The sequence below is a fragment of the Lathyrus oleraceus genome, chromosome 7 (assembly GCF_024323335.1).
Source record: "Lathyrus oleraceus cultivar Zhongwan6 chromosome 7, CAAS_Psat_ZW6_1.0, whole genome shotgun sequence".
NCBI lineage: Eukaryota > Viridiplantae > Streptophyta > Magnoliopsida > Fabales > Fabaceae > Lathyrus > Lathyrus oleraceus.
The window spans coordinates 451,724,773-451,736,057 of record NC_066585.1 but is presented as its reverse complement, the minus strand read 5'-3'; the positions used below and the strand labels follow the sequence as shown (position 1 = coordinate 451,736,057).

Here is an 11,285-nt window from a genome sequence, read left to right as displayed (position 1 = left end):
TTTGTTTCACTTATGAACCAGCAAGTACAGATTCTGTAACAAGGTTCGAATTTTGATATCAGAAATAGACATAACAACGCAAATAAAGTTTTCAAAATGCTAGCAACACACAAAGATTATTATGGTTCCTCTGCTCAACTAAGAGTAGTCTAGTCCCCTTGCCTCAACAAGAGCTTTTCACTATAACCAAACAAGTTACAAATTAATCAACCTAGAAAGAGACTTCTGCTCAAGCAACCTTGCAAGAGACTTATGCTTAATCAACCTAGAAAGAGACTTACTTTCTCAAGTACACAAACAAGATACTTCCTTGCTCAAGCACACAGGTGTCATACCCCAAAATCCTCCCTCATTTTCACATTTTATTTGACTTTTGGTTTAAGATTCATCTGCAATCATTTCATGTTAAATGCATTCATATCATCCATCGTATCAACATCATCATAGATTCAAAATTGTGGTTATTTATGTCTAACAAGACCCTAGAGTTTGCCCAAGAATTAAGCCCTAGGGATTGTGGTGTTGCAGACAATTTGGAAAGTCTATCCTTGAATTAATACATGAAACCCTAGTTCTTGATTCATGACTATTGTGGACCTTTTGATTTGGATTTGTTTGTAGAGCCTTATTTCTTAGCTTATTATCCTTGTTTGTGTGAGTTGCATCTTGATCTTGGATTGAGTATAAAACCCTAATTTTGGGATGCTTGACATTTGTGGACAATGTAGTTTGTCTATTGATCTTGTGATTGAAATCCTAATTCATGGGAAAGGGTTATTTGGTCATTTTGGTTTACATCATATCATTTCCATTAGAATCATTCATCAAGTTTGCTATTGGTATTTGGAATCAATCATTTGTTGATCATGGTTTATGACATTATTTTTTTTCTGATGATTCATTTGGTCCAAAGTTTTTATTCGTGTTTCATTCAAGTTTCATGTTTCACTTGAAGTTCATAGTGCATTAATAGTCCATTGATTCATGAATCATGGTACATTCAAGGTCCATATGATTCAAGGTGATTAAAATATAATTTTGGACTGAAAGCTTCTTTTTTGAAAATAAGGCACATGTCATCAAATAAAGAACTATTTTCATCCAAAATATTCATTTCATTCATACAATACCATTTACAAATAACTCATACAAAAATTACAAAAAACTTTATTTTGACCTACATTTGACTTTGGTCAACTATTGACTTTTTGCTCAACCAATTGACCAAAGTCGACTAATCTAAACCTAATCCTAAATGTTCACTTTGTTTCTTCATTTGTCCATCTTTCCTTGTGGCTTCAATCCCGAGCTTTCTTTATCTATAAGTAACCATGTTACTTCAAGTCATTCATGGTGGTTTCATTTCAAGCAACCTTGAGATCATGGAAAAACTCCAAGCATAGAGCAAGCCCTGCATCAAACAAACCAATCACAATTCCTAAGCATGGCAGTTCATTTACCTACCTGTTCAATTTTATCAAACAAGCCAGCATAGCCACACTAACACAAGCAACAATTCAAACAGAAATAATTCTCACTAATAGTACAAGTTTAGAATCAGCATCCTATTCACTTGTTTTCGCACCAGTTCATCCATTGAAGGCATTGTAACAACAATATTGTACATTAATTGATGCCTTAATACTAACTATCCATTTCAATCATTCAAACTACTAATCAACAATTTTTTGAACATTCCAAATCTTCCATCTAATTCATGCTAATGATTTCAATTGGCACTAGCATATCAGTTTAGCATTTCAACACAATTCACTTTATAACAAGCTCAATTTCGAATCCACACTTTGCGTAACATCTATATAGTACCATAATAACTAACAACATAACAGTCTTAACAAGAACTTTAACAAAGTCATCACCATTCAAAAAAATTCAGTAATCTAACTGATAACTAAGTTTGTGAAACAGAAATTCTAACTAACAAGTTTAATAGAAGTTTTCCTGTAACTGACTATTCTTTTCAAAATTAACTAACAGCAATACATTCATTTTAACTTTGATCTAACCAACTAACATCTCTAACAGATCATATAACTAACTTCACAATCTAACTATCTGTATCATTAACAAACTAACAGATTCACAACTAATTTGCACGATTTTCAACAATTAACGGTGTCATCACTCATAACCGAATTGCATTGACTCATATTAACAGAGTTAAACCCTGTTAATCTTCAATCCCTATAAATTCATCACATCACCATTTCATGACTTAACCAATCACTTTTTCCAGAAAGTCATCACAATCACAAATCAGTTTCAGAGAATACTTTCAATCTCAGAGATTCACACTCTCCACAATCTCTCTCATTCACATTCGAATTCTCTCAATTCTCTCTCCCTACTACAATTCATCATAACTCACGCAAAGCAAAACAAGTAGAATCACAGAAACACAGAACTCGGAAGAACACTCACGCACAAGCACACTCAGAAGCTGGAAGAAGAAGAAGAAGAGCAATTAAAGCTTGAAGAAAGAAGTCTTGGAAGAAGATTACCTGAAGCTCATCATCAATCTCTTGGAAGAGCCTCCGAAGTTACTCTGTTCGGTAAGCGTTTCATCACTCCTTCGATTTACACCCAAATTGTTACTTCAATGTAGCTCTTAGTCCCAGGAAGTAAATCCCTAACTGTATTAGATTTAATTCCTTCTCCTTAGCTTTTAAGTTTTGAAAAGATGATCTCGGGTTCATACATGATTTGATTCGGTTAGAATGATTTGGTTGGAATCAGAGAAAAATAAGGTTGAATACGGATAGAGCTTGGTGAGACGAAGGGAATGGTTTAAGATTTGTTGTTTTGACCCTCCTCCTCCGCCGGTGACGAATCCCGACGTGGCGGAGGTGGTTGGAACTCAGGTGAGGAGAGCTTGAGATGAACGTAGTGAAAACATGAACATGTGAGCATGATCTGAACGCGCAGACCCCTTCCTTGACTTTGGTTTGGATCCGGTTGGGCCTTAGGCCCAATGTTTTTTCTTAGTTTACACTCTGAACTCTATCCACATCCCCAACCAGCAACTAAAGGCTAGTGGGCAACATTGGATGGGTCTGCGCCCTGGGTCAATTTTCATACCCTATTTTCGGACTTCATACCCCTGCCTATTTTCTTTTACTTTTTATTTTTATTTTTATTATTTTTTGATACTTGTTTATTCTTATTAGTTCTTATGTTTTTATTTCTCTCTAATAAAAAATACTTTGACATATAGATTCTAGATTTTAGCATTTACTCCATTTTTTAGAAAGCTACATAATAGTGCATTTAGATTTTGATTAGGACTTAAGAATTTTTAGTTAGGAATTACTCATTAGTTTTGGTTAATTTCAATTTTGAATAACATTGCTATGTTCCCTTAGGTTTTAGATCAACATTATAATTAAGCTTTGTTTCTCTGAGAACTTTGATTTCCTCATGTCTGATTAACAATTGAATTTCACTTTGATTGATTAAATTGATCAAAGACTCCTTTGATCAATTAAATTCTTTGATTGTGCTTATTTCATATGTCTAAGTTAATGATCATAAGTCTCTTGATCATTTGACAATATTATTTCTTTGTACTAGAACTGCTTTAGATATCTCAAGACTTTACACTCAATCCAATATAAGTCAGAACATTGTAGACAAACTGGAGACTAGACTATTGTTCAAGCACGACAAAGTTTCTTCTTCAACACTTGTTAGTTATGATGCAAATTATGTGCCACGAGCCTTAAGCAGTAGAGAAGTGATGAGAGGGAACATTCATATCCTCATTTTGAATATCTTTAGGTACGAGACGCATGACCCAGTTGCTAAGAGTATTTACCTCTACTCATAGACTTTAGTGTAATTTAAATCGGATAATTGACAAGTCCTCTTCCACACAGATCCTGCAGGAAGGCTGGATGTCAAGACCTTGACCTTCATGACTTTTTCCCTTTCTTTTCTTTTCTCTTTTAAGAGTAAATCCATTTTTGTAAATAAACTCAAAAACACTTAAAGATGTGATTTGAATTGTGCGCCATGAGCCTTAAGCAACGAATAATGATGAGAGGGAGAATTCTTATAGTCATTTTGAATATCTTTGGATACGGGACGAATGACCCAGTTGTTCAAAGTATTCACCTTCATTCATAGACTTTAGTTCAATTCAAATCAAGACATTATTTTCAAATCTAAAAATAATTACAACTCATCAAATTAATTTTTCAACTTAGGGCATCTTTTCAAACCTTTTTAGAAAGAACATGTTACTTTTGTTCTTGCATGAACGATGCTTAAGCCTATCATGTGCGAGCATTTAAGTAATGTTTAACTTCTAGAATGCGATCTAAGCGTATCCACTCTACCGCAAACAAACAAATGCTTAAGTCTCTCATGCGCAAGCATACAAGCAACATTTAACTGCTAGAACGCGAACGTCAACACTGTTCACCAAAACAATCAACAAACAATCATTTTCTACCATGAACTAAGGAGCTCTAATTTCCTTACTGCACTATGAGAATATGTAGGCACAAGGATCTGAATCCTTATAGAGCACTCTAATTATTAAACCTTATTTATCCTTTTTACAAGTAATCTTTAGATAGTAACACTCATTCATGCAAAGAACAATTAAAACAGTTCTTGTTGAGTATAACGTATGTGAGGGGTGCTAATATCTTCCCCTTGCATAACCAACTTCCTTATCCATTTTCTCTTCCCTTGGGTTTTATCAATGTTTTCCCTTTCCTTCGAGAATAAATAAAGTTTGATGGAGACTCTGTTGTATCTTCGAGCGTGCGATGCGCTCAGGTAAATTTTGTGTAGCTTCAACAGGAAATAGACTTCCTTGCTCAAGCATGCAGGAAAAAGACTTCCTTTCTCAAGCATACAGGCAAGAGACTTCCTCTACTATAAACAATCAGTTTAGTAGAAATGGTAACCACTACACTTAGATACACAATCATAAGTATAACAATTGTATAACAATCACAAAGGTTTTTAACCTCTTAAGAAATCTAAGATATACAAAGATAAGAAATCTTAAGATCTTAGGCAATAACAGTTACAAATTAAAGCTCAGAGTTATGCTCAAGATAATTTAATGTGTTGGTGTATATCTCCTTCAAATCTTCAGCTTCCTTTTATAGAGGTTGAGAAATAGTCATTAGACAGTTTGAACACATGAGCAAACTTAGTGAAGAAGTATGCCAAGAGAGACGTTGTAAATTTCATCTGGTTATAAGATTTTTCCACTGAATATTGGCTTTGTTCTTAACACCTTTCGAGGTACTAGGCATCTACCAAAAGGTAGAACAGACTAAAGAGGTCACATCACCATATCTTGAGCCTTACAAAATGAAACCCTAGTTGACTCTATCCAGAAATTTAGGGATTTAATAAGACAGGTTTGCTTTGGTATAGTGTACGGATCAAAGGCTCTTCAACCTATCAGAGTCTGGGCCAGGAGACCAGAGTATGAACCATTCAAAGGCTGATGAACTCTTTCAGAGTCATCAGATTCTGTTCAATCAGAATCAGACTTAAAATGCTTCTCCACATATGCTTTCAATCAAGATTAATTGTATGCTTGCGATTCTGCACACTTTGAATATATGTTAGCATACCCATTTGTTCTTTAAATACTTTGTTATCATCAAAACCTAAGAGATATGAATAATCGTGTTCCAACTATCTCCCTTTTTTTATGATGACAAAATAATGTATTTAAGAATAATGTGAGTCAGTTTTAACTAACTTGACAACATCAGAGTCTGAGATTTGTAACCCCCCCTGAATCTAATAGTCCATGGGTTGAGTTTTGTAAGCTCCCTCTAAGTTCTATCCAAGTTAATTTAAACTTATTTTGATATAAAAATTGTTCAGAAGAAAGCAATGTCAAAATAATTGAATAATTAGGGTTCATGATTAATTAAAAGCATTAAAAAAAACTTTTAACCTTCTTAAATATGCCCATAATTTTCTCGCCCTTTTGTCATCAACAAAAAGTGAGATTTGGACAAGCCAGAAGATTTTTTTTGGGGAAAAATTGAATTCTGATAACATATTGTAAAAACAACCCAGACTTTTCCCAATAAAGAGAAACAATTATAATGGTTGAAATAGTTCTTCATTTCTCAAGACGGTCACACGTTGTTCAAGAATATCAACCATCAAAATTCATCATTGCAGACCTTAAATCATCAAAAGTTCCAACGTACAAGTCACTCAACTTCCTCTATAAAAGCATACCTTCATAGAAATACTTCTAATTTCTTCTACCAACTAATATTCTCTTCATAGCAACATGAGCTCTTCATCAGAAAAAAGATATGAGTATTATTCCAACAGAGTTCACTACTGACGACAAACATGTTACTCAAGAAGAGCATCTTCAGCAGTCGATTGAGGAGACCCGGACATCTGGGTCAGCTGTTGTAAGAGATGTCCTAAGGGTAAGGAGGCCCGAGAAGAAGAAGAAGAAAAATAAAAGAGTTCCAAGAAGGATGTTCTTCTATGATTCTAATGAAGGGAGTGAGGAGTGTATGCCTGACTGAGAGGATTATGTAGCAGCTAGGGGTTATTGTTCTGATCTGGACAAATTGATGTAATCCCAGAAATATTGCAATCCTTTTAGTTGATTAATGGAAAAATATAGCTTAGAGAAAAAAGATCACATAAGCAAAAATAACATGACATGAAAAATAGATAGAAAAGGTAAGGATAAAATATTATAAAAAATATTAGTTTAACAAATAAAACAACAAAATGGTTTAGGTCCTAAGACTAACGTTTCTTTAGAAGATCTAAAATGGCTCTGAGATCTGCACCCATGATGTCTTGCCCGAAATTCATAGACCTCATCCTCTCATCGATTTCAATATGCTTGACAACCATGGCTTGTTGAGTAACAACAATCAAGCTAGATTCTTCTCCACATGATCTTGTCTAGAACACGAGGAAGCAATTGACTCTGAAGTGACCTCCATCAGATTCTAAATTATTGATGCAACACATGTTTGGAGAGAATCCCACCTAGCAGCATATGCTACTGGGTCAGATGCAAAAGGTCTCTCATCGATCAGACTATGTACTTTATCTAAGAGGATATTTTTTATTACACCCAAGTTTGTTTGAACAATTTGAGGGAGGAATGAAATGTTTGAATGAGATGGTAAAGGTTTAGAAGGTTCAAGAAGTGTTAGGGAGATTTCAGGATGAAGGAGGTCAAAAGGAATTTGTTCAGTCTCAACTCTAGGTTCAGAATCAACTTGAACTAGAGATAGATCCTGAACAATTTGTTCAGGCTCACTCTCAAGCTCAAATACAACTTTATCTAATGGTTGATTTTGAGCAGGGCTAAGTTCTCTATGAGGAGAGGTTGGGGTGATGGTTGAGTTTCTGATGGAAGGGTGACTTTTGGTTGAACATGGATGACATGTTCTGCTTCAGAAGTATAATATGTTTGGTTAAAGGGTTCTACTAAATGAGATAAGACTTGGATAGGAATAACAGGGATATGTTTGATGATATTAGGTGAGGGTTTTGAATAATTTAGGTTAAGATGAGTTCAAACTCAACTGTATCATACTCTGAATCAGAGATAGATGATGTAGCTTTCCCACAAGAAACATCTATGAGAGGTTCTAGCATTGTGTTTAGGGGTGTTGGTTGTTCAGGAGCAGGAAATACAATTAACTAATTATGAACATCAGTGGGTTCATTTATAGGGAGTGATGTGCGTTTTGGAGATCTATTTTTTGAGGGAATTGGTGAGGGGGTTGGAGAAATATGGTTTAGGGTGGTGTAATCAAAATCATCTCCAGAGACTATGTTCATATTTATACCTATTTCACTAGTATTTAGAGCATCTAAATTAGTCCTTTTTGGGACAACTTCTTCAGGAACGACAGAAGCTTCCACAACCTTTAAGCCATCCATTACTTCAGCAGTTTGAACCTTATTAGGTTCCAAATCACCAACAACAGCTTCTTGAATCCCAGTAGCAGATTCTTCTTGATGCTTTTTTGACTGATCTAAAATGACATATGATAAAAGTTGAGCACACTTACGGCTAGGCTCAATTGCACTCTTCTGAGCAGAGTCATATGCATCTTTCTTCTTTCTGGTCAAGGACACACTCTCTTCCTATTCTTCTTCTTCTTCCTCAATTTCAACCAACTTCCTCAATCTCTTTTTCTTTAAGGGTGCTTCTGAAATGACAAAAACAAAAGAAACCTTCTTGGGAGAATTTCCACTCCTATTCTTGGAGGGAATTATTTCAGTGGTTGCAATAACTTCTTTAACTTCCTCAAACCTACTTCTTTTTTGCTCTTCCCCTTCGAGGAACTGTCCTTTTTCCACGAGAAGTCTAAGTTTTTCACATGCAGCAAGTTCGTCAAAAACTTCTGCTCTTACCCATAAAAATTTCACAAGATGAGGATACGTGGTTTCATTTAGTGTATCAATGATTGGAGACCATTGTTGAACTCTGAAGAAGCTCCAAAGATCATACTCATTCTGACTGAATGAGTCAAAGTTGATAATTTGTTCTCCCAAAAGCTTTAGATCTATTTATTCAAATACATGGTATTGGGCTTAATAGTCATACTTTTTCTAGTTTTGACAATAATGTGTGCATTTGAAGAGGACGCCATTAAAGAATATATTCTTTTGGGTTATTTTTTAAAAGGGTTTTCTCAGAGAGGGTTGGAGAAAGCAAAAGTGTAGGTAGTTAAGTAGTGAGGTGTGTGATCCTAATATAAATGAAGTGTTTTTGAGTGAAAAAAAGTTTTAAACACATAATCACATAAATACAATAGGAAACAAAAAATAAGCTAACTGCAACATAACCAAAAAGTGAGGAAATATTTACCCAACAAATCCACTCCACGTGTCAGGAGGTGTTTTACTTTAATAACACATAGTAGGACAGGTGCCAGAGGTAGTTACTACGAAGCGACCATTTGTAAACACCAAGAGAGGTAGATACTCTTATTCATAGTATCAGAGGTTGTGATGCTTCATAGGCTATTTGTTCATCAAAACTTGTTAAAGAGCTTATTATAAAGGTAGCTTATGAACATCATCAGATTCTGATATAGAAAAATATTATTTTCCAAGTTTCTTTGCAGTAACAACTATTGATATTTTTCAAGTGGAACAATATAGTTCCAATAATGCTCTTCTTTAATCGATCATAAGTCTCTTCAGACTTCTCAGAACAACTGGATAAACTTCAGAGACATAACCAAGAATTTGAAGCACCAGTTCACTTGTTGAAACTTTCAGTCTTTCCAGTACCAGTAATCTTGTCTTATTGGTTTCTTCTAGATTCCACATCTCCTTCCTCCTTCAGAGTTAGGATTTGGGATGAAGACCTTCTTTTTGTTGAAGGTTATAAGCAGCCATTGTCCTGGAGCAACTATTGTTTTGTTCTTTCCTTTGAGCATATATGTAGCAAAAACAATCTCATTCTTTGGTACCCATATTTTTATGGGTCCTCTGAGGTTAGTTTTATAGGACTTCTTCTAGCTTTGTGCCTTAGTCTTACAGTATGGTTTAGATTCATTCCATACTTTTTGTCTTTCAACATTTTGTCTAGTTTAAGTCTTGACCTTGACCTCTAAACCTTTAGAAGATTTAAATGTAACAACTTTGAGTTATAAGTTCTTTAAAACCTTTGACTTGATACTCTTAGGTTTTAATTTAGTTAGAACTTTTGAACCTTGAGTCTGAGATCTTGAATTCTTCAGAACTTATGAGTTTTTCATCATAGGTTCCGATTGGTTCAGAATTTTACCATTTTCAACAGCAAGCATAAAGTAAGCATTCAACTCCTTTTAAGCAGTGCTTGATGAAGAAGGAATTGATGGGTTAGTCAAGATATTAGTCCTTGGATTGTAAGGTTTATGATGATAACCAAGACCTTCCCCTTTACTCTTACTCACTCCATAAATCATGGAAGCAAGTTTGGTTCTTTCTTAACAAGATATAATGAAATTTTGAAGAGCTAGCTCATTTTTATCTGGAGGTTTGTCATACATACTTTTCATTGAAGAAATTTGTTCTTTTTCAAGATTTTCAATTTTTTATTTAAAAATATTTAGATCATCTTTTAATTATCATATTTCTTCTTTAATGTTTTTATATGTCTGGATTTCTGCTGGCATCTTTCCATAAGATCATGACACATAGTACTTAAATTAGATTTGGAGAGATTAGAAAATATATGTTCTGTGCTTTCTGACTCAGATTCAGAGTCTGAGAAAGTTTAGGTCATCAAAATAAGGTTGGCTTCTTCATCTTCTCCTTCATTGTCAAGTTCTTCCCATGTTGCCATGAGACTTTTCTTGAACTTTCTTCTGAAGTTATTCTTCTGGAAGCCTTCCTCTCTACTTTTATCTTTTTGGATATCAAGACATTCAGCAATGAAATGATCAAGCTTTTTGCAGTTGTAACAACCATCCTAATCTTTACTCCTAGAACTTGACCCTTTAAAGCCAACTTTCTTACCAAAGAACATGCTCTTATTTTTGGCCAAGTATTTAAATCTTTTGATGATAAAAGCTAATTCATCATCATCATATTCTTCATCAGAAACTTCATCATGAATGGCTTCTTTGATCTTTTGAGAGGATTTCTCAAATCCCTAAACAGATTTTAAAGCCACAATTTTAACCTGCTTTTTAGGCTCATCTCCATTTAACTCCATTTCATGACTTTGGATATTACTAATAAGACCTTCAAGACTTAAAGAGTTTAAATCTTTAGCCTCTTAAATAATAGTCACTTTGGGTCTTTATTTGACAAGAAGACTCCAAAGAATCCTCTTGATATGATCTACAGTCATATAGCTCTTGTTCTAAGAGCTGAAGTCCAGACACAAAATTTGAAATATTGAGAACATAGATTAAATGTTCTCCTCGTTTTTCATTCTGAACATCTCATATTGCTGAACCAGAAGATTAACTTTATCTTCTTGAACTTGTTGAGTGCCTTCATATACCGCACATAGATATTCAGAGATAATCTTAGTAGTAAACTTATTAATAATATTTATGTACTCAGAAGGAGGTAATGCATCAACAAGAATGCTTCTCACTCTATGATGTTTTTTAATAAATCTTTTTCTGATCGGGAGTGAGAGACTTTCTGTCAGAAACCATTCCAACACCATTGGCATGAAATCCAATGCCATCTTCCAAGATATCCCATAACTCATCATCCAAACCAATGAAGTGAGCGTACATCTTGATCTTCCACCATTCAAATTCAGTAGAGTCACCACT

The 11,285-nt window shown here is 34.5% G+C and overlaps 1 long non-coding RNA gene across 1 annotated transcript; it reads right to left on the bottom strand.

The window, feature by feature from the left end:
- Positions 1-1,079: 1,079 nt before the first annotated feature.
- LOC127106958 (uncharacterized) lies at positions 1,080-2,975 on the bottom strand. Its single transcript, XR_007795567.1, has 2 exons — positions 2,523-2,975; positions 1,080-1,411 (listed from the first exon to the last, which is right to left on the bottom strand). It is a non-coding gene; the product is annotated as an uncharacterized LOC127106958 (long non-coding RNA).
- Positions 2,976-11,285: the final 8,310 nt, after the last annotated feature.